The sequence below is a fragment of the Nymphalis io genome, chromosome 27, assembly GCF_905147045.1.
Source record: "Nymphalis io chromosome 27, ilAglIoxx1.1, whole genome shotgun sequence".
Classification (NCBI taxonomy): Eukaryota; Metazoa; Arthropoda; class Insecta; order Lepidoptera; family Nymphalidae; genus Nymphalis; species Nymphalis io.
The window spans coordinates 7,311,011-7,337,058 of record NC_065914.1 but is presented as its reverse complement, the minus strand read 5'-3'; the positions used below and the strand labels follow the sequence as shown (position 1 = coordinate 7,337,058).

Genomic DNA, 26,048 nt, shown 5'->3' with positions numbered 1-26,048 from the left:
ATGAGACGAAAGATCCGTACGAGTGACGGATCTTTGACGAGCCGGTTGGCGTGGTTGGTAGAACACTTGCCTTTCACGCCGAAGGTTGTGGGTTCGATTCCCACCCAGGACAGACATTTGTGTGCATGAACATGTCTGTTTGTCCTGAGTCTGGGTGTAATTATCTATATAAGTATGTATTTACAAAAGAAAAGTAGTATATGTAGTATATCAGTTGTCTGGTTTCCATAGCACAAGCTTTGTACAAGCTTAATTTGGGATCAGATGGCCGTGTGTGAAAAATGTCCCAGGATATTATTATATTATTATCCGTACGAGTGACGTCACAGACAGTAATTTTCAAAGGTCCGTTATTTGTTCTAACATTTGTAACACTTACTTGGTGGTAGGGCTTTGTGCGAGCCCGCCTGGGCAGGTACCACCCACTCATCAGATATTCTACCGCTAGACAGATATACTTATTATTGTTGTGAAGATTGACCAAGCCAGGGTAACTCCAGGCACAAGGACATAACATCTTGCTGGTGTTGGCTACTGTCTGTGGGCAATGGTGATCATTGACCAACAGCTGGTCCATTTAACTATAGGGAGCTTTTTTGGTACAGCAATTATAATTGTGTCTGATTCCAATGAAATTCTGCCACATGTCTATTTCACCAACCCGTATTGGAGCAGCGTTGTGGAATAAGCTCCAAACCATCTCCTCAAAAAGGGAATGCAGGCCTTCACCCAGCAGTGGGACATTCACAGGCTGTTCTACGGTTGGCAGTTTTCATGTCCAGGCAGTATCACAATGAACATTTTTGGATTGCATTTTTTTTTAATTATTTTTTTTTTGTCTACATCTCTTTTTGTGTCGGTCGCCTTCCATCTGTTGTCAATTTATCATAATGGGATTCTAGACTTGTTTTTCTATTTATTTTTTATATATAATAGTGATTTTGGTTTTAATTATATACTGGTGGCTCTACCACCAGCTTTGTGCAAGCCCGTCTGGGTAGGTACCGCCCACTCATCAGATATTCTACCGCAAAACAGCAGTACTTGGTATTGTTGTGTTCCGGTTTGAAGGGTGAGTGAGCCAGTGTAATTACAGGCAATAGATATAACATCTTAGTTCCCAAGGTTGGTGGCGCATTGGTGATGTAAGCGATGGTTAACATTTCTTACAATGCCAATGTCTATGGGCGTTGGTGACCACTTACCATCAGGCGGCCATATGCTCGCCCTATTCGATAAAAAAAATTAAAATTATCATAACTTTATAGTATCATACTCTCTTTTGCCTTCTTTTTTTGTAATTTAACGTGTTTTACGTCTACTTTATTTTAATATACATATATATATTTATTAATATTAATTAATATTAATGTTATATTGGAAATTATTTTAATTAATTATTGGTAATTTTTGTTTGTCTTGGTGGAAGAGTGGGGTAACCCAGTAACACGGGTACAAACCTAGTACAGGGGATTGCTATTATTTTGTAATGCCTTAATTGTTATAACATTAACATTTACGTTTAATACTTACTTCAGTTTGTTTCCAAAATAAATAATCAATCGTTTTTTCTATTACTTATATATGACGTCATAACCAACTTGTAGGTACAAAATTACTAAATAAAATATTTGACAGAACTAAAAACACTTCACTTGTGAGAAAGTGACGGCAATATTTGAAAAGCAACAGCGGTTTATAGTGAGTTTTCTCATGGTTTTAACTGACGTTAGTCGATATGATGGAGTTAATGCTTCACAAGGCAGATTTTGCACACACGTGCACGTAACGAAACAAATCAGACACAAAGCACATTAAAGCTTAGTAGATCTTTCACTACCAGTCTATGACTTTTTTATGATATAGAGAGGCGAACGGGCAAATAGGCCACCTGGAGGTTACCACATGATTGTTGGCTGTCACCATCACCCATAGACATTGACGATGTAAGAAATAATCACTCCTTAATTCCAAATTCACCACCAGCCTTGGGAACTAAGATGTTATGTCCCTTGTGTCTGCTACACTTACCCTACAACGCAACAATAAAAAATTCTTAGTAATGCTGTTTAGCTGATATATCTGATGAGAGGGTAACTACCCAGACGGGCTTGCCAAAGCCTTACTTGTTATCGCACGAGTTTATTTATTTTTATTTGTTAATCGTTGACGAACTTTAGTTTTTATCAATAAAATTCGGTATTATCAAAATCGGTGGAGTAATTTTAAAAATATATGTTCGAAATATAAAAATTCGTATATTTAAATTCTAACGTATACAGATAATTAAAATTAAAGTGTACGTGCTTTCGAAATAACTGCCGTTTAAGTTAATATGGCTGTTTGCGAGTTACGAAAAACGAAACATATTTTACCGTATCTTCAAAACAGCCACTACTAAATTATTATGAGGAATATTTCAAGGTATAGTTTAGTCTTTATTTCATCAAAATCGGTCGAGTCGATCAAAAGTTATAGCAGCATAAATTTTATTTACATTTTTTTATACCAATTTCAAAGGATAAAATTATAGATTTTGAAGGATTTTTTTCCCAAAATAGTCCCGAGCTAGTTTTCAATAATGATCATTGTCGCTATTGAACAATATAATAATAATAATGTCCTCCAGACCGATTTCGGCCACGGCGGCCAATCTCAAGAGAGATTAGCCAACTGCGCAGGAGATATTATAGTGCACAAGGGTGTGCGCAAACACAGGTGCACTCTCTATTCCTTAACTCTCATAATCCGATGGGACGGCAATCCGACACGACCGGAAAGAGTTCAGGCGCAGGACCAACGGCTTTACGTGCTTTCCGAGGCACGGGAGTGTTAACACTTCCCACTTCCAGGCTCCAAATTGCTTCTGAGAATTTTCGACATAAAAACCCAATTACATTTTATTGGCCCGACCTAGGAATTGAACCCAGGTCTGCGGCCTTATATCAAGCCACTAGACCAACATCAGTCATTGAACAATATACACATAGTTTAAACATAAAAGCCTTGGCGAGAGTGTAACCTGCCATAAAGTTTTAAAATTCATAGACAGTCTCTAGGATTTTATTTATTTCTATAGACGAGATAGATTGACACGGGATTGTGCAACCTTATCAGAGATTTACGAGCTTCGCCTCCAAATCAACTTTCTTAAAAAAGAAATCACGCGATCAAGAACCTTATCACGAGGCGATAAGGTGCACTTAGTTTTTAGAATTTTATTATTTTATAAACAAACGAAATTGTACTTTATTATATGAATACAAAGTTTGAATTTGAATGTCGTGTTATTTAGATGACAAATACTTCGTCTGGCGCCGACGATTTACAGCGAGGTCGTACTTACGTTTTTAATATAAATTTTATTTAAAAAAAAAAAATTACTTTTAATATCGCATTTTTTAAATATTATTGATGTATAGTCTTAATTTATCGTGATATTAATTACGTGTATATAAATAACAAGATAATATTTAAACAAAACGTAAGACGCTGATTTAAGCCTTATCCTTGTATTAATTAAAGCTTTTCAAGTATATATTAAACTAAAACTGAAGTAAAACAAACGATTGAATTTGTTCTGTTGCATTGTAACTGAGACGCTGGCACTATTGCTTCCCTGCACCGCTAGACTCAGCCTTTGGGCTAAATAAGCGGCTCTTGGGTCACCATAAATGTGGACTAGTTTCTTAATGTTATAAATGCTAAAGTAACCCTGTGTATCTGTTACGCTTTTTCGACTAAGCCACTAGAAGGACATGACAACAAAACTAGCATTGTATGAAAAATAACATAAATAAACCGCACACTAATAATACGGAAAATTGCCTATATATAAAAAAAAAAACGGTGTTGTCAGTCCGGCAGTGTTTTACGGCTAATTAGCCATCCCTTCCAGGCAACCACAAAACAGTATGATATCTGTACCACAGTGTAAACAAATGATCGATTCGGCTTATTTTGTTGACGTTACGTCATTAATAATATTGTTTTTCATTGACGATCTTGTAAATGACGGCATACAAAACTCTTTTACCTACGATTGCATTAGGTATAAAATGGTATCACCATTACCGTAATAAACTTGTAACGAGAGCAACAGTAAAAAAAATAAAAATTGCTCGAAAATTTTTTCACATATAAAAACTCGTTAGCCGATATTTGTCAAGTGTGGCCGCAGCGTAACGCTGCTTTATATATCGTATAAATTAATAATTTTTCATGAAATATTCTACAATTCGACCGCGTTCGCTGGATTTCGTCGTACAAGTTAAGTTATGCGAAATTGAACTCTATTCGCTTTTAAATAAGAGCTACGTCGTACGTGAAATTTACAAAAACTGAAAATGTTAGAAAGTTCAATTAAAATTGTTACTTGTACATTTTAGTTTAAGCGATTGTGACGTCATTTTTAATGGTTTTTTTTTTTATAATTTTACATATGTGATGCTTTCCCTTGTGTTTGTAGTTACACTGGCTCACTCACCCTTTAAAACGAAATACTGTAAAATTCAAACTTTCGGTTTTTATTTCTTTCAATGCCAATGTGTGCCAGTGGGCGATCATGACCACTTACCATCAAGCGTTCAATTTACAAGTATACCAACAGAAATGAAAAAAAAAAAATACATTAATATTTTCTAAAGAACTCAAAACCGGGACTTGAAATCGTATAAACCACTCGTTAAACGATTTGACGGTCCGGTTGGCGTGGTTGGTAGATACTTGCCTTTCACGCCGAAGGTTGTGGGTTGATTCCCACCCAGGACAGACATTTGTGTGCATGAACATGTCTGTTTGTCCTGAGTCTGGGTGTAATTATCTATATAAGTATGTATTTACAAAAGAAAAGTAGTATATGTAGTATATCAGTAGTCTGGTTTCCATAGTATTAATTTTCTTTGCATACTCTAGAGTCTAAAGAAACTTAATAACCGAGTAATGACAAAAAGTTGTCACTGAGTCTGTATTTGGTTTCTGGAGACTAAATTGCAAAAATATACTTACAAAATTACGATTAAAAAAATTCCTTATAAAAATATATATTTATTTTAATTTTGGGTAGGACGTTTATGGTTGAAAGTATGCTCTCAAGATGCCTAGTGCTAGAAGTATAGAATAACTTATCTAATTTTACAATTTCAATACTTTTTCTTGATATGGTCTTTTAATAATATTTATTTTTTATTTCTCTTTAAATACATAATTAAATCGTTTAGAAATATTCATTTATATATAAAGTCACCATTAATTTGACAAAAAATGTATTAGCAGGAGTCGACAGGCCCTTGCCCAGCAGTGTGACATAACCAGACATTGTTTTTTTTTTAAAGAATTGTAAGGCGGACGCGCATATGGGCCACCTGATGGTAAGTGGTCACCAACGCCCATAGACATTGGCTTTGTAAGAAATATTAACCATCGCTTACATCGCCAATGCGTCACCAACCTTGGAAACTAAGATGTTATGTCCCTTGTGCCTGTAATTACACTGGCTCACTCACCCTTCAAACGGGAACACAACAATACCAAGTACTGCTGTTTTGCGGTAGAATATCTGATGAGTGGGCGGTACCTACCCAGACGAGCTTGCACAAAGCTCTACCACCAGTAAAAGTTTTTTAGGGAGTATATTCTTAAATTAAGATGTTATGCCCCTCGTGTAACCCACTCACTCACCTTACAACAACAATACCAAGTATTGCTTAGCATTAAAATAATTGATGAGTAAGTTGTTTTTTTACATAAAATAAAGAAATTCTTAATTTTCTATCTAATTAATCCTAACTAATATTATAAGCCGTGATGCCCAAGTGGTAAGAACGCGTGAATCTTAACCGATGATCGTGGGTTCAAACCCGGGCAAGTACCACTGAATTGACATGTGCTTAATTTGTGATTATAATTCATCTCGTGCTTTACGGTGAAGTAAAACATCGTGAGGAAACCTGCATGTGTCTAATTTCACTAAAATTCTGCCATATGTGTATTCCGCCAACCGGATTGGAGCAGCGTGGTGGAATAAGCTCCAAACCTTCTCCGCAAAAAGGGAGAGGCCTTTAGCCCAGCAGTGGGACATTCGCAGGCTGTTACAGTTACGGAATATTATAGCAATAGTAAGTCTGTTACTCTTTCACGCCTTACTACTCAACCGATCATCATGACATTTCGCGTACACGTCGGCAGAGCTCACCACACGCGGTCAAAACCGCGTACGTAAACTAGTTTGCTTATTATTCGTAATTTAAATAAAGAGTAATTCGACCTGTTGCAAGCTTGTCAAATCCTTAACATCACAGACATAGACACTAATTAAAAAAAAAATTGTTGCAACATGAATAGTCGAGTGTCAAAGCCATGTGACGTCACATGGCGTGTTTCACGTCACACACACACACACTATAGTTTATATTAAATTACAAACGTGAATGTGTGATACTGTATTACGTCATAGCGTGTAAACGGATTTGGATGAAATTTCACGTTGCATACCTTGCCGAGTAATAGTCCAGTGGAAAAAAGTTCATGCATTACTCACTTTCAACGGCCTTACTTATAAATGCTTAGCGATTGTTTAGTTAAACACTGATCTATCTCTTTCTTTCATTATTGATCTAACATTCGAAAGAAGAAGATGCAAGATGTGTTCATTTGTTTTAAATTCATATGTACATTTGTGCATTGTATCTATCAACCCGCATTGTTACAACGTGGTGGATAAAACTCCAAGTTCTCTTAATAGGAAGTCTTCGCCGCTGTTATTTTAACGCTTAAACAGAATCGGCGTTCGGAAAAAATATATTTACTTAGAATAGAGACAGTTTTTTATTGATTTTTAATATTTGGTTTCATACGTCCTTGTGATGTGCAACAACCCGCATTGAATCACCTCAAAGATAGAAGACCTTAGCCCAGCAGTGGTACCTTTGCTGTGGGACTCGAGTTTGTTCTTACAGAATAGCCGTAAGGGGTTATATATAATATATTCCCTGATGTAATCAATAAGATTGCCAAGTGTGTTTCAAGCTTTATAAGCTTCCAGCCGATGTATGTTAGGAAAAAATAAAAATAGCTTTAAAAAAACTATTTTAAAATTCGAATTTATTTCAAACGTATAAAAAACACGTTAGTATCGAGAAAACAAACAAACCCCGTATTAAATTAAATGAAACATTCATTAATCAAAACACGACCCTACCTCGTCGCCCTCCACGGAACAAACAAAAATTAAAAAAAAAAAAACTTAAAAATGTGTCCAATCCTTGTAACCTTTAAATGGATAGATGAATTAGAAAGGGACGCATCTATATGTTAGAGCGAGAGCGGTCCCCTTACTCTATATTTTTATTGTTATAGCGTAGGGCGGGGAGAATTCGTCTATTTTTATGTTTTATATGTATATGCAAACATGTTTCTGGTTTAAAATATACTTATTTTATATTTTCAAATTAATAAATTAAATTATTATTTTTACAGATAAAACAAAATATGAATGGCTGTATGCTCGTATGCATTGGTAAGTCTTTTTTTTTAAGTTTACCCTAGTGAAATCCCTTTAAATACCCGCTATGAACTTATATTTTTATCACCTAAGTGTTTACTTTGATGTAGGTTATCAGTAGGACTCTCACTGTGCCTCCGAGAGCACGGTAAGCTGATTATAACGAACCAATAATAAGTAATTGTAGGTAATTTGAAAATAGAACTGGTTTATACCGGTTCGATTAAATTGTTTGGAATAGATCCTAATTGTTCTGATTAAAATAACCGGATTTAACATGTTACTAACTGCAGGGCTACTCTGTAGCAAACTCGCAACTCACCGCAGAAAACGGTCGTGAAATTTCAGAGAGTGATATGCGATACTGGCCGTTATAATCATAACATTACAAGAACACACGCATCAAAATAGTATATCAACATAAGTCGGTTGTCAACATTTCACAGGTGAGAAATGAAGTGACTTATAGAGTCGCACTGCGGTATAAAATTTAAATTTCCCATGCAATTAATTTTATTGTTAATATAACCTCATTATTATATATCGTTTGTGCCTGATATAACACTGGCTCAATCGTCTTCCCCATAAAGTGACACAAGAAATTTTCCTAACAATCCCAGTGGAAACAAAATAGAAGATATCAATAATTAATTAAAGAACATCAACTCTCCTTCTCCTGGCATAAAATATTGTGTCAGTTCAACTGTTGCTTCTGCTGCTCGGTTTTCAGGTCAAAACCTGTTAATCCTCCAACAAACTCCTTCTTCAAAATTTTCTCTCACTCTAGCTCCAAAACTCCAATTAAAATTTCATTACCACCACGATTATCTGTGTTCACTGTGACTGTTCTGTTTGTAAGCGGTCAAAGATTTTAAACAAAATGAATGAACGGTTCATGCATTATCAGGCTGTCGAGTTATCTGTATCAGCAACCCTGAAATATTGGTATAAGCTCCCAACCTATTCAAAAAGAGGTGGCACAAGCCAGAACTAATCTTCTTCCCTTCTATTTTTGAAGAAGATAAACAGGAGCAGAGAAAATGTTCCACGCTGTTCCACTGACTCCACAAGAATTTGACATTGAATTTCTTGCAACAAAAGCCCACTTGAAAAACTAAATGTTGCTTCTTGAACCAATTTAATCTCTTGACAATATATATATGTCATACTTCTATTCTATTATCTAAATACTTTTATTTATTATATAATGTCACCATTTAATTATTATTAGTTTTTTTACAATGTTGACTTATATTTCAAATAATTTAAAACATGTTAAGTCGTGGTTTGACGTGAGTTAGCCAGTTTTGACAGGCCACGTGCCTGACATAACATAATATCACTAGTTCCCAAAGTTGGTGGCATTGACGATGCATTGGCAGCGATGGGTGATGATGTTAAAAGCCTACCTTTATAAAAAAATAAAAACCCAATAACAATATTGCATTTTTCCTCAACATTATATCGCTTTAACTAATATGAATTTTCCAGCAGATCGCACATGTACTACAGATAACATTATCTTATCACGAGCTTCGATAATCGTGTGTAATTCTGCGCTAATTTCATTCGCCGTGTTTAAAGCTGAATCTATGACGTCACGGATCACGTCATACACCTGCGACTTTCAAAGCGAGACCAAGTAACAAGATGTCAAGTAACATTTTGGGTATATCCCTTAAAATAACTGTTCTACCGATAACTGTTTTGTGATTTCGGTTTAATTGGATTCAGGTGCTTATCGCCATATGTTTATTTAGTTATTACTTAAGAAGCCAGATGGTGGTAAGTGGGGCACCGTCGCAGAAAAATCTGGTACTGTAAAATGAATGAATATCTCCTTTATCAATGTCAATGTGACGACAATGGTTCTAAGATATTAGCTTATGCAGACTTTGAGGTCCAGGGTTATGAACAAGAAGTCAGCATTATAAGTTATAAGGTTGTTCCTCAATAAAACAAATAAATGACGATACAACTGATCATATTTATATGTAATTGTTTTAATTGACATAAGCTTCATATAATATTCCCTCTAACATCAAATGGTAAACATGAAATATCTTCTAACAGGAGGGCAACAAGGGCCCTAGCTCTTGGGTCTCCTCAAGAAATGGGGCCTCTACATTATGATGCAATAAAAAAAACATTTTTTTTTTTTTATAGAATAGGAAGGTGGACGAGCATGTGGGCCACCTGATGGTAAGTGGTCACCAAACGCCCTTAGACATTGGCATTGTAAGAAATGTCAACCATCGCTTATAGCCAATGCGCCACCAACCTTGGGAACTAAGATTTTATGTCCCTTGTGCCTGTAATTACACTGGCTCACTCACCCTTCAAACCGGAACACAACAAAACATCCGTTCCATAAGAGAGAAAAAAAAATCACATTCCAAAATACCTTTTTATTTTTTTACAATAATAGAAAATCTGTTAAATAAAATATTAATATATAATTCATGTCGTTCAAGCCTCTCAATCTGGCCCTGCTCCTATGTATATTATATGTAGTTATGTGTATACATATATTTGAATTGTTGCTGGTACAATTTTACGATTACCGCGTAACTTACGATTTCTGTTTAGCCTAAAGGCATACAATGCCTTCAGGCAATAAGTCCTCTTGTTCCAACTGCATGTCGTGACGATCAAGATTTTTTTAAATTTAATAAATAAAATTCGTGTCATCTCTCTTATACATGACATTGGCAGAATATTTTGCGCAACTACCGTAGGTATACGTTAAAAAAAGAAAAAAAATTATAACCAAAGTTTACCTTAAAAATCAAAGCAAAAAGATTCGTAAAACAAGATCAAGTTCTAAAAGGCTAATAACGAGTCCAAATAAAAAGCTCATAAGTTACAAAAAGCTTAAAAAGAGGGCCGGTTGAAGGACCTAAGCTAATGTTTCAAAAGGGCAATGACCTTGTATTTTAACTCGCTGATTCTTGTTGCAAAGGAATACCAATTATTTACTTGTACGAAGTTTTTATTTATCAGACTTTATTTTGTTTCATCTGTGCTATGTGGGTCAAATATTGTAACTGAATTTTAAAACAGTTATACATAATCGGTATAACCGAAATTTTGCACATATATTTTTGTTGGTGACGTTTAACAAAACTTAATACCTTAATGTCAAAATTGCCGCCATTTTTTTTTTTAATTTATTGTGCTTAAGATGGGAATGAATGTGTTAATTGGTTTTGTTTTTTTTTTTTTTATTAATTACAAAAAAGTCATACAATACATTGCATAATATAATTATAGTTTTACTTTTTATATAATAATAATTAACTTTATACTAAACTTCTTTAATATACAAATTTTAATCGCAATAAAATGTTTGAACAATACAATAAGTTTGAAACAATATTATTAAAAATATTGATTTAAAATTAATTACAGTTGATACTTCAATAAATACGAATGTATGTTTGTCTGTTTGTTGCGGTACAAGTAAAACAAAAAAAAGATTGTAATTAAATTCATAGATCCAGCTAATTTTCATTTAATCGCCATAGCCTAAATTTCCTTAACTTTGATTAAAATGATTACATTGGAAGCATCCTTACTAATATTATATATGCGAAAGTGAGTTTGTTTGTTTGTTACGCTATCACGTCTTAACTAAACTACTCAACCTATCCATAATATAAAATTTTGCATATACGTTGTTAGGGGTTCAGAAAAGGACACAGAGTATTTAAAACCTGACCCCAAAAAAAAAGCAGACAATATCTAGTTAATTATAATTGCATATGAGAAATACCGTTACGCTTAAGTTCCACTGTACATAGAAGCAGGCGTTGGTCAGAAGGTCCTGAGTTTTGAAAGACCATCAGAATATTTGATCATTTGACAAGACTTGAGATAAATTTGAATTAAGTTTCTCCAAAGATTTGTCAAGTTAGACCAACTTTACTACCTACCCTTAAAGAGGCTACCCTTAAAGAGCAATACTCACTAAGGTCACTGAGGTACACCATGCTGACCTGACATTCCTATCCTTTAATATAGTGCAATACGAAGCAATGCTATTTAGCTCTCCAATATCCACCATTATTGTTTATTACCATATTTACTAATTACATTTATTATATTTGTTAACATTTCATACTTATGTTTAAACATTTTTTTTAAACAGCTATTAAGCACTCACGATTCTATTTGAGTCTATTTTACTTGATGGCAATGCTCTGTGCAAGCCCATCTGGATAGTTACTACTCACTCATCAGATATTCAACCGCCAAGCAGCAATGCTCAATATTGTTGGGTTCCGGTTGAAAGAGTAACCCAGTAAAACTTACAAGGGACATAACATTTTAGTTCTTTTTATTTTTATAAGTACTTTATATTATACTTACTGGTGGTAGGGCTTTGTGCAAGCTCGTCTGGGTAGGTACCACCCCCTCATCAGATATTCTACCGCAAAACAGTACTTGGTATTGTTGTGTTACGGTTTGAAGGGTGAGTGAGCCAGTGTAACTACAGGCACAAGGGACATAAAATCTTAGTTCACAAGGTTGGTGGCGCATTGGCTATGTAAGCGATGGTTGACATTTCTTACAACGCCAATGTCTAAGGGCGTTTGGTGAAGGTAAGCTCGTCCGCCTTCCTATTCTATAAAAAAACATATTAAACGTAATTTTTAATCATGAATTCCTTCAACTCCTGACATTTCGTAGTCCTCATCCTCGCTTTCATCATTAATCTCAATGATATTTCGTTTTGTCATGTACCACGAAATGACTTCCCCTCTTGAATATCATGCAGACAAACGATCATATACTCCCCTAATATATTTTATTACGAACTAATTAGTACGATAAAAATAATAAACGAAAACATGACACTCCTAACGCTACTCAAGCGAAAGTTCGAGGCACGTGGTAACTAGCGATAACCGGTTCATTCCGGTTTCATGTCGCTGTGTGTGCTACACTACTACAAACGTAAGAACGTCTTCAAGATGATTTATCTGTAAATGAGTTTATTTCTGTAAAATGATGACCACAAACAAATATATATTTCAGACAAGTATTCGCCCAGGTCTTCACCCGCGTATTAGTGGGAGGGAGACAGGTTATAGGTATACAAAGGAAGTTCTATGTTTTTCCTTTGGGTTCAATCTTGCTTCATGCGAAATTTCATCATAATCGATTCAGTAGCTTAACTAAAACTTAAAAGACAGACAAATCATCCTTGCCTTTATGATATTAGACTGAAGTCACAATGACGTCATATTTAAAAAATACTATATGATAGAAGTTCAGAGGGGTGTTATGTTATGTTATGTTAATTTCATGATGATCTGAGTATTTCTTTATAGAATAGGAAGGCGGACGAGCATATGGGCCACCTGATGGTAAGTGGCCACCAACGCCCATAGACATTGGCAGTGTAAGAAATGTTAACCGTCGCTTACATCACCAATGCGCTACCAACCTTGGGAACTAAGATTTTATGTCCCTTGTGCCTGTAATTACACTGGCTCACTCACCCTTCAAATCAAAACACAACGATATCAAGTATTGCTGTTTTGCGGTAGAATATCTGATGAGTGGGCGGTACCTACCCAGACGAGCTTGCACAAAGCTCTACCACCAGTAAATTTGAGTAGTTAAGACATGAAAGCGTAACAAACACGTAAACTCACTTTTATAATTGCGTTTATAATATTAGAAAAGATTAAAAAAATATGGAAAAATTATGATCAAAAATTACTCGTTAATTACTTGAATTGAGTTTTATTAGGGTTTTTTTTAAATTATTATTTTTAAAAATCGAACGTTACCGTTTTAATTTTTCAATAATCAGCCTAGAAAATTCTTTGAAAATTTTTCGCTGATGTGTTTCGACTTTTGCTAGACATGACAAATTAAAAAAAAACATTATACAGCATAACTTTATCAAATTAAGTATGTATAATCTTTTTATTGGTCTGTATGTTTGAATAAATATGGAAAACGTAAAATTTAATATTTTGCTTAATACATTTATGTAGTTAAAAAATAAAACTTTTATATTAAATGTTTTATTGCACTTTTTTACATCTCAAATAATTGTTCACAATATAAATTTAAATTACGACGACGCAGAGTTCTATCAAAATCGAGATAGTGGTTTAAATAGTAACATGGCTCTACATGGACAAGGTTTTTTTTTTAATTTTTTTTCTTTTAATTTGTTATGATTAAAAAAAATATGACTCATGAAATGCTGAATAGATTATGATTAAACTTCAACAATATGAAAATTGGAAGATTAAACGTCTATTTTTTAATTATTAGACTTACTAAAAATTCAAATGAATTTATTTTCAAGTTGCGTTCAAAATTAAATATGAAATTGTAATTAAATTTTGTTTAAATATTTTATCAAATATCAAATAAATATCTTCTAAATACAAACAAAAATAAAATTATTAAAAAATTAAACGTATTTATTTTACAAGAATAATAAAGATATTTGAAATTATAAAATGATTTTTACATTTAAATTGTTTAAAAAAAAAGTTATGGAGCAATAGATACAGAATAATTTCTAAAACAATAGAGCAATGGGGGGCCCATGCCGAAGCTGTGAGGGACCCACGGCTGGCGGGGCCAAGATATCATTATATGTATTATACTAAGATATAGCATACATAACATATAGACAAGTATTTCTTAGTGTAACTGCCAAGGAAATATTGAAATATATATATTATATACGACAGCTGATAACTAAGCAAAAATGTATACAAATTTCGACACCTACCTATATTAAACATCATACTTGACATGATTAATAATTAATATTTTTTTTTTATTAAAATGCGTACTTTTTTTTATTTAACTTCTTGCTTGAATTGTGAACAACTGTCTGAAAATCAAATTATGCCTGCTTATATATTTTATAAACTGCAACTATGTATGTATATAGATGGTTGGTGATTAAGCAACTGGACTTATCATATGCAAAAAATACCAATACATATGTATATTTAGGTAGGTGCCTATTCTATTCCATCATTGTTATTTTAAATTAAAAAAAAAATGAGAAGATTTGTAAGAATCAAATCATGATTATTGCTAATAGTTCCATTATTAGAACATTATTTTTATAAATTAAAGCTAACGCATAACGTACCGGGACTTTTAAAAAATATATAATTTTATTACCATAAAATATTGTAAATAATAAATAAAACACTTTAATAAAAAGTAATTTTCTACATAAAATAATAATATGACATCATCCTGTAAAAAAAATAAAAAAGATTATAATTTCGTTCAAAAATCGAATTCGAAACGGAGAAAGAGTTTTTAAAACACGCTGAGGTCGACCGGCGCGAACGCACCGTTATAATATCTAAAGACGGAGAGCTGAACTATACCCTTCTCACTTCAGCGCACCGCCTCCCGCCTACTCGGAGGTGCGGGCGTACTGTATAGATGCATCTTGATACTTTATCATTTCATAAACATAAATTAATTCCCTTAATTCTCAAGTAATGACGTCCGCTGTAAATGCTGGCCAGGTTTGTTTTAAAAAGAAAGCTACTTAAATTATAATTTTATTATTAAATTTTAACGCGATTTTATAAATTACAATTAAAGATTTTCTTAAAACGAGATTTATATTGAATGGTAAAAGTGATATTAAAAGCCGTTATTATAATTAATAATTCTATCATTTTGTATTCGAGTCCTTTTGTCTGTATGTATGTTGTTTATCATAATGAGGTTAAGTATTATTAAACTCTAAGTAATTAAGATAAACCGAGATGACGACATATTCAATTAACAGAACAAGTTGCACTCAAGTTTAAAATTAAACATCTTATTGAGTACATAGTTTGATACCAATATTTTATTTATATTTTAATGTAAAACAAGAATCACTGCAGTGCGATGCAAGAACTCACTTCATTACTCACGTGAAATGTCGACTTATGGTGAAATACTATTTTGAAGCGTATATTCTTGAAATGTTATAATTATCTATATAAGTATGTATTTACAAAAAAAAAGTAGTATATGTAGTATATCAGTTGTCTGGTTTCCATAGCACAAGCTTTGTACAAGCTTAATTTCGGATCAGATGGCTGTGTGTGAAAAATGTTCCAGAATATTATATTATAATGTTATAATTATTATGGTCAATGTCGCATATCACTTCCTGACATTTCACGGTCACGGAGTTTTGAGCTTGTTCTTACAGAATAACCTTACTGATTATGGGATCATTATCAATATGACAACAGTCTTATAGCTGATTAGCTTCTCACTCCATATTAACCAACAGAGGCCGTATTTCAGCAAGAAATCTAGCCTTGAAACCCAATTTTAATATTATAACATAACCATTATTATTAAAATTGACAGAAAACAATATACAAGCAAACTCAATATCTTCCAAGCCAGTAAGTATTTAACCGAGACAAGATTTTATTACAACGGTCGTAATAATAAATGTATATGATCTTGGCATTTAGTCGCCTTGTCTGTGCAGTCGTTAATATCACGCGAACACAATGGTTCAATCTTGACCATATTTAAAAATACCTGTTTCCATGCACTGGAGTTACTTTTCTTAATTCCAATTCACTGTGGAATAATGATGAGCGAAATGAATCGAAGATTTGTCAGACAAGCGCATGAACGGAGCTCTCATTTGCATATTACTGAGCTACTAAATTTATGCATGCTATGCTAGGTAAAACGCCCCTCTAAACAGACAATATACGCGGACAGTTATATATGCTATTTACAATTATACTTAACACTGTCGACGGATCACGTACGTATTGTGTATTATAATTTTATTATGCTTATAGAAATATCTTTGTTAACTGGTATCCCCCTTGTCTATGTACACTGAACATGAGCACCATTGATGCTTTAATCAAATCACGATTCTTTTTGCAACAATGCGTTCATAATTAACACAATTAATTTCCTTTCAATTAATTCGTATGAAATAATATATATACATACGTAATACAAATTTTGTGTAAAAATGGTCCATTTAAATGTTAAGGGTTCCCTCTATTCTCCGAAGAATGCTGTATATACCGAGAACCGCCTAAAGCAAAAAGCTTATCGTAAGCCATTACCATATTTAAACCTTGCGTTTGAACTCCCGTAGTACGGTGGACGAGATGCCATATAAATTAGCCTTTAATGGGATAGATATTAGGTCTATATCTTATTGTTCATTGTGTCGCCCGTACAGTCTAGACCTCTAATTGAATGATGCAGAGCTATAAATAGCCGTGTATAAATAGACGGCTGTTGCTAGGCAGAGCATGCATACCACGATAGCACAATACATGCAATATTGCATACTCTAAATGTTTCAGCGTTGTCGGTACGTAATTATGTGGCAAGGTTAAGTTAATTATGAGTGTTGTATTAACTGCGTACATTTAATACGTTTAAGAAAGAAGGCTTTACTTTTTTTTAGTTAAGGTTATTTATAAGTTATACAATTATTGAGATTTACTTGATATATTTGACTATGTTATTTTTTTTTTTTTTTTTTTGTATAATTATAAGAATAGTCTTTATAAGATTTGTGAGACAATTATTAAGAAAAATAATCATTTACGTGGTTAAACCTTCGGCAAAAAATTTAATCTAGCGCAACCTGATGACCTAAAATTTGTTTCAAGTATTGATTTATCCGTATGAACAAAACCTTGGCTACTGTCTGCGTCTACAGTCACAGTCTGCTGCACACTTTCATAACCATTATCATTCACTCGAGGAACAGTCTCCTGGTGCATACATCATTTTAAGAAATTATCGCAAACACATATTAACTTTATGATAAAATTAAACTGTTATAATAAAAAAACGTAAAACCGAAACGATTCAATAAAAAAAGAAAATTTCAAGTACCAAGACCGCGTGCGTCGCGCTATATTGATCGAAATTCAAGTTCGGAGCAAAAAGTGGACCGCGTCGCTCTCGCTCCCACATGCGCCAGACTTGTGAGTGCGAAGGAGACGGATATACGCGTCGCCCGCGCCCACGTAAGGAGGTGCATTGAACTCTTTAATTTGAGGCCGAACGCCGGGACAGACAGCCGTCTCGCTCGTCGGGGCTTTGAACCTCTATTCAGAAGTACTGTTTAATATAAAATAGTTTTGTCTTTGTCACGAAGCGACGGACTTTCTTTTCAGACATTTGACAGTTTTTTTTTAGTTGAGTTTTGAGTGAGTGAGTGATTTCGTTATCGAGATTCGGTGAGTTACAGTACAGTGCGTACTTTATAATTTATATATATCATGTTATTATAAGACAATATTATAAGACAAGTCTTGGTGTTGGGAATAGATTCTTTTTTTGAAAATTATAAATCGAATCCCCTGAAAAAAAAAACCGTTTTGAATTGAAAATTTTGGGTCAAATCTGATAAGATGGCTAGAAGAACCTAATTCTTTATAATATAAGGTTCAATTCCTATATATTATATATATAGGTTACATAGCGAATTGTTTTATGAGACCACGCGGAAAGATCAAATTGAAATATATGCAATTATCAGAATATTCTGACGAAATATACTCCAATATAATCTAAAATATATACTTTGAATCATTATTATTAATTAATTAATTACTATAAATTTGATTAACATTTAAAAATAACGTATATTACATACAATGTTACATAAAGCTGTATCGATTTTGATGAAATTTTCTCATGTATGACCTTACTGTCATGGTACCACCGGACCACTTTTTAACTATGAACGTTGAGTGAACTATTACCGTACAGCTTTAAGTCTGTTTTAAAATATAAATTATTTTTATTTAAACTTCTGAATTATCGTTCTAAAACGTTATCACCGGTTCGGAAAGTGGATTACAACTAGAACCGGCAAGAAAGTCAGCAATTACTATTTGTAATAAGAACAAAATATGATTACATACAATGTAAAAGCTTCGTACTTAACTGTTATACTAAATATCTATTTTCTTAATAGTTATGCTGCCTTATATATACAAAAAGCCATGTCTGTATGTATGTCAATAGTCATAGCGCTCGGTGCGGTATATAAGGTGATGTGTTGCAACGCCATCTAGTGACGAGTTACTAGAATATTAACAAGGGACATAAAATAGTTCCCAAATTTGGTGGCGCGTTTGCGATTAAGGTGAATATTTCTTGTAATGTCTTTGACGGTGGTCGGTCACCAGGCTGACGTGACAGTCTGCCTATCTGACATAACATATTAAAACCATTTCTATAAATAATAATAATTTCTGTTAAAATTCATGTTAATCGATTCCAATATTGAACATTATTATTATATATATGTATGTATAAATAATTATTATTTAAATAATTAATTTTATTTAATATATAATTTATTGGATTATCTAAAAAGAGTAACTGATTATCTTGCCGGTTCTCGTAAGAATCTACTCCAAGCCGGTGGTAGCTTTACATTTAATTTAATTTTGTAAAACGAAAATTCAAATTTCGGGAATGCCACTGAGAGACTTGGGGATTGAAGCCAGGACCACAGGGTCTGTAACCTTATATAAAACTATCATTATTTAAGACGTGCATCTTAATCTATGTATAGTTGGAGTGGTACCATCATCCACAGCCACACATACACCCTCAGTATCCTCTTGTCTGAACCATAGAGTCGCCAGATTGGGTTTTTCAGGACTCTCCTGATATTTGACATGACTCGACAAAACTCGAAAACTGAACTTTGATTACGGGTTTTGAATTTTAAACCTTTTCTGAATACTAATAAAGTTCCAAATTGTTTAGAAGTCTGATATCATATATATTTGAAAAACAAACGTTTATGTCTAAAGAGAGTTTTACTCTACTAGTTATAAAAATATATTTTATTTTCCATTTTTATATATAAAAGATATTTATTATTCCGGATAATAAAGCCAAAATGCCGACATTAAATAAAAAATATATTTTAGTCTCCAGATCTGGCAACCCTAAAACCACCCTTAAGCTGTTCTATGCTAGTCTTATATCAATATAGTATTTTAAAAAAAAATCCTGTAATAAACAGTATCAGCGCCGTATCCCTTTAGGTTGGAAAAAAATGGTTACAGTTCACAACAATATTTTAAAATTGGTTCAACATTAGAACGCGCGAATTTTATTTTGATTTTATTATTTTTACGTTAAAATTTCACTTCGAACAAGACAATAGGAAGCTTGGTAGCCGAAGATAAATTTATTGCATAATATATGCCTAAGTTCTAACACCTAGACGAACAGGTTAGCGTGGTTGATAGATTTCACGCCGAAGGTTGTGGGTTTGATTCCCACCCAGGACAGACATTTGTGTGCATGAACATGTCTGTTTGTCCTGAGTCTGGGTGTAATTATCTATATGAGTATGTATTTACCAAAGAAAGGTAGTATATGTAGTATATCAGTTGTCTGGTTTCCATATTACGAGCTCTGCTTAGTTCGGGATCGGATGGCCGTGTGTGAATAATGTCCCAGGATATTATTATTATTATACCTATTAACCTACTTCAAATTGTCGTAAAATTTTCAAATACAAAGTTATCCATTGAGCTTAGTTGGTGGTAGAGCTTAGCAAGTCTGGGCAGGTAGCACTCATCGGATATTCTACCGGGAAACATCACTATTTAGTTTTATTGTGTTCAGGTTTGAAGGTTGAGCCAATGTGACTTCAGGCACTGTTCATTAGCGATATGACTAACCAATATCTATGGGCGGTGGTGACCACATACCATCAGCTGGCCCAATTACCGTCTACCTATTACATGAAATTTCTGATGATAGTGTATGGTGAGCAATGAACAGGGGTGGATTTGATATCTTGGCTGGCCTGGGTGTATGGAAGATACCCTTGTAAAACACAGAGAATTTTATGGTGTATGAGAATTAAATGGAATTAAAAACATTATTTTAGTGATAAAATTATTTCGTTCAGTATCTTTACGTAGTGATGCTTACAGTTTTAATTTCGAAACAAAAACGCACGACGTGGTTTTGAATTACAAAAATAATAAAAAGGAAAAAAATATTTGTTACCTCAGAAATCCGTTTATCCGAACAGATTTGGAGAATTATTTTTTGTTTGGGAGGGATTCCGTTTGTTCCATTTTAATTTGAAGAACAAAATACCACTAATGTCGGGTGACGAAATAGAGGACGAAATTTTTTATGCGCTCGAATTTTATTTAAAGACGGTTTTGTTTTTAACCGTAACCGCCTGTGAATGTCCCACTGCTGGGCTAAAGGCCTGCTCTCCCTTTTGTAAGGAGAAGGTTTGCAGCTTATTCCACCACGCTGCTCCAGTTCGGGTTAGTGGAATACGCATGTGACAGAATTTCAGTGAAATTAGACACATGCATTAGTTAAAGCACGAGATGAATCATAATCAAAAATTAAGCACATTAAATTCAGTGGTGGTTAAGATTGAGGCGTTCTTACCACTGGGCAATCTCGGTTTTTAAACAAATAATTATTAAACGTTGAAATGTGGATGTGATGGTAAACGGCGAATGCAACGCTTATTAAAATTATATATATAGCAAAGCGATATCAAGTCTCAGGGCTTGGCTAAGGCCTCTCTTTATTAGAAGGTTTGGAGCTCATTCGAGAAGCTGCTCCAAAGCTGGTCGGTAGATACACAATGTGCACACAAATTAAGTACATAGCAACTTGTATCGAGGTTCGGACCTGCAATCTCCAATTAATATTAAAGTATATTTCAAAAATACTTTATTCAAGTAGACTATCACAAGCATAGCATTCCGAATGTGTGGCATTTACTGGTGGTAGAGCTATGTGCAAGCTCGTCTGGGTAGGTACCACCCACTCATCAGATATTCTACCGCAAAACAGCAGTACTTGGTATTGTTGTGTTCCGGTTTGAAGGGTGAGTGAGCCAGTGTGATTACATGCACAAGGGACATAACATCTTAGTTCCCAAGGTTGGTAGCGCATTGGCGATGTAAGCGATGGTTAACATTTCTTACAATGCCAATGTCTTTGGGCGTTGGTGACCACTTACCATCGATGGCCCATATGCTCGTCCGCCTTCCTATTCTAAAAAAAATTACATATAATAATCATATACAATTATATTTATATATCCTGTATGAACATCAATGAATACCAACTCCAAGCTCTTATATATCATTACATAACATTATACAGATAAAAAAATGTTTTGTCACCAGTAGAAAACTTCATTAACAGCGAGAAACGTAGGCTACATATTATTAAAAAAAATAGTGATTTCTACGAAAATTGCAATAACGTAACCAAAAGTATCAATTTTTCTTTCTATAAAAGTCATTATTATTGAAAATTGTTCAATCCAGACGAAGTCGGGGCGGGATGCTAGTCATTAACATAGTTCTGTTTAGTATAATAAGTCTATACCCCACCTGAATACATATAAGTAGCAACAGACATTTTATAATACTCAGTTAAAAAGTTACAGTGTTTATTAGTAGAGTTACGGAAATAATATTTTACGTAACATTAAAAACGTTGAGGAAGGTCGCAACGATTATAATAACTCACCGCGTTGGCGTTTGAGATTTTATATCATACATGCATTTATATTGCTTGTTTCGCAAGTGGGGGGCAGGTGGTAGGTACCCCATGTCCTTTTCTGTATCCCTAACGATGTGTATGCGAAATTTCATAATGATTGGTTGAATAGTTCAGACATCAAAGCGTAATAAACTTTTGCATTTATAATATTCATATTATCTGTGTTTCGCGGTTGCGAATTGTAACTTCATACGGTTTGCTACAGCGTGAAGTTAGCTTATAACCGTCTGCAGTGTACAGATTATAATAAAAATTATGATAGAAATCGACACTATTAGTTCCTGATATAAATACAGATAATTTTTTAAAACTTAATAAAATAATTTAATAATTTATCTATATAATTCAATTAAATTGGCGGGAAGATTGATAGATTAAAAAATATATATCTACTTATAATTGTATATTCGTCATAAATTAGATAACACGCCAGAAAAGGGGAAAAAAAATTAGATAAGGATAAATGTCATAATAATCCTGAAAGTTCGATATTTTTTTTTCTTAAAGTGTATAAATAGTACAAATTAAATATTTAAAATCGATTTTAAACATTTAAATTATTAATTTGTCAGAGCTTTTATCATTTTAAGCATAACCTAAATTAATAACTTCTGTTATATTCTCTTATTACATAAATAAATATAAGTGACGTAATTTTCAGTCATATTTTAGTTCACATTTCAGGTACAACTAACGCCATCTAGCGTTAAGTAGCTGAGTTATAAAAAATATAAAGATTTCCTGTTTGCAATTGCAATAAAAGATTTTCCTTGTTTAATTCTTTTACATTATTATTTGCTTATAAGGGTACAGATTATAACGTCCTGGGTTCAAATTCAATGAAAAGTTTTTTTTCTAATTTTCACGTTTTGCAAAAAATGCATGTGCTTTTCACACACATGTGCGCTCTACGTAATGGCTAGCCAAGGTTGCCCACCGTGACTCCTTTAAATATATCAAATTCTAATGTTACATTTACGTGCAAATCTGGTTATAAACTCCTTTAAATTATTTGTAATGTGTTCTTATAAACCATAATAGCCTTACTTATAAAAGTTGCTTAGCGAAACAACGCTGTCTTCTAAAACGTAGGTTTTTTAAATTGATTTTTTTTTTAATTGATTTGAAGTGTCTAACTAAAACGCAGGTTTTTTAAATTGACTTTATTTATTTTTTAGTTTTTTTTTTACACGTGCGTCTGTTCCAAAGGTTAGTGCCAGGAGACAGATGTGCATATTTATAAAATAAAATTTTAAATGAATTTATAAATATATAATAATATAAAATAAGATATTCAGTTAAAGAACAATCATATTATTAGTAATTTTTTTATATGAAAGCAATATTTATTTTATATTGAAATGTGAACTTTTTTGTAGTATTTAATGCAAAAGGTTTAACTATAAAAATCAAAGGGACAAAGATGAACAAATAAACTTCGATATTATTCCGTAAAAATGAAGAAAATAAGAATATGAGTTATAACAATGTATTATTACCGTAATAATATAATCCGGTTTAAAGGGTGAGTTAGCCTGTAACAGGCACAAGGGACATAACATCTTAGCTTAGGTTGGTGGCGCATTGGCGATGTAAGCGATGGTATAAGCTCGTCTATCTATCTTTTCTATAAAAAAAGTAGTTTAGTCATTAAAGCGTAACAAACACTTATACTTACTTTCGCATTTATATTATTATATATTAATATTAAAATAACGTAGACAGTTTCTTAAGCTCAAAGTTTTAAACTTGGATATAAAAATATAACTTAGATACAAAAATGTCGTGTTTAAGATTCAGCAAGATCTAGATTCGAACCGAGTCGGGATACGAACCCCGTGTCATTGCCTCGTGAACCGAGACGCGTTTCCATGGTCATACGTTTTTTTTAATCCGTTATTTTAATTGTATAATATCTACATGCATTAATTTTGGATGTAAAAACATATTAACATAATTATATAATAAATAACTGTACTTACAATATATATTGCAATAATATATTTGGTATATGATGTTGTTTTTTCGCTTTTATATTAATTATAAGTAATGACAGAATGAAAGGCTTAAAGGCCGGCAACGCTCCTGCAAGCACATGTTACAGGTGTCCATAGGCGGTGGTCACTTTCCAGCAGGAGCCTCCTATATATATATAGGAGGCTATATATATCATTAAGACAGCTTAAATCATCTTCTTGTTTTTATGTAAGTAATAAGTAAGTAATTCAAATAATGTCTTCTTCTTTCGAATGTCAAACCAATGATGACAGAAAGAGAAATCAGTGTTTTACTAAGCAACGTTTATGATTTAGGTCGTGAATGTTTTAGAAGTTAAGTTAATCATTAGTTACTATATCAGGAGGGAGTACATATATCATATTAATAAGCATAAAAAATGAAATACACTTCATTTTACGTTTTGATCTACACACAACCGTCTAATATCAGAACGTGATATGAGACATTGACAATAATAATTATAACACGCGTATCAAAATAGTGTATATAATATAAGTCGCTTACATCATTTCACCTGTAAGATAAGAAATTAGCTAATGATTGACAATGCAAGCACATAAAAGTTAGCACTATATATATATATATATGTATATATATATATATATAATTTTTTCACAAGGTACATAATATCTTAATTCCCAAGGTTAGTGACGCATTGTTGATGTAAGCGATGGTTGACATTTCTTACAATGCCAATGTCTAAGGGCGTTGGTGACCACTTACCATCAGGTGGTCCATATGCTCGTCCGCCTTCCTATTCTATAAAAAAAAGACTTGCGGTGATATACTATTTTGATGCGCGTGTTCTTGTAATATTATGATTATAACGATCAATGTCGCATATCACTTTCTGACATTTCACGAGCGATTATTGAAGTGAGTTTCGAGTTTGTTCTTACATAATAGCCCTATTCACTAAAAAATCCTTCATTCCCGTAGCAACTTAAAGCACTTTTGTAGCAATGTTATGTAACATAGGTTAAATCTACCACCGGTTTGTAGATCCGTATGTAGTTTGTAGATAGAATGTAGATTCTACCGAGAATAAACGAAAAGAAACTCAAATTATATAATCAATAAATACTTTATTTAAATTATAATTTCATTTTATGTGCGACCTTTTATAATTCATCTCGTGCTTGACGGTGAAGGAAAACATCGTGAGGAAACCTGCATGTTTCGGATTTCACTGAAATTCTGCCACATGTGTATACCTCCCATTGGAGTAGCGAGGTGGAATAAGTTCCAAACCTTCTCCTCAAAAGGGAGAGGAGGCCTTAGCCCAGCAGTGGGACATTAACAGGCTGTTACTATACGACCTTTTAACAGTAGCGAATAGCGATGGCATTCTTTGTACAATCCCTACAATAACGATTCGTTCTTGTATTGTGAATGCATTAAAATCAATCCTTCAACTGCACTCTCTCTGATTAAACCAGTTATATACTCATTTTTCACTGAAGTTACCAAATCAGATACATAATATATACATAGCAAACGACTTAACTCCTATTAAGCATTTTCTGCCGGTTGGCCTTAGGCTAGATATTCACGATGACGTCATATCTACTAATATATAAGATTATGGATTTTAGTCTAAAATGTAATTTTTCTTTTGCAGATACGAGACGAAAAATGAAAATAGTAATTATGTATACAAGTAAGTCAAAATTACATTCATTTATTATTTATTCGGTTTTTTTGTAGCACACATATACACAAACAAAATGACACACATAACTGTTATTTTTTGCAGTCAGTTAAGTGCACAATTAAAATCACAATTGTGTTGTAGTTGTATCACAACGTAAACTTGAAATAGTACAATTATTGTTATTTTGTTATCATAATTGCTTTTAATTTTTTATAAATATAGTCTAAAAATAATAATGTGCGTTAGATGTAATTTCATATATATATATATTAAAAAGTAGTAAAATAC

The 26,048-nt window shown here is 33.1% G+C and overlaps 1 protein-coding gene across 2 annotated transcripts in view; it reads left to right on the top strand.

Annotated features, from left to right (window-relative positions):
* The window catches only part of LOC126778799 (interaptin), a 301,055-nt gene that overhangs the window by 255,914 nt on the left and 19,093 nt on the right, over positions 1–26,048 (top strand). Inside the window, exon 18 of one of the 2 annotated variants that reach the window (XR_007670233.1) lies at positions 12,031–12,057. The exons of the other annotated variant lie outside the window; for it this stretch is intronic. The gene's annotated coding sequence lies outside the window, so the exon portion shown is untranslated. Of the gene's footprint in view, positions 1–12,030; positions 12,058–26,048 lie in introns of those variants that run through there. 2 annotated transcript variants of the gene reach the window in all.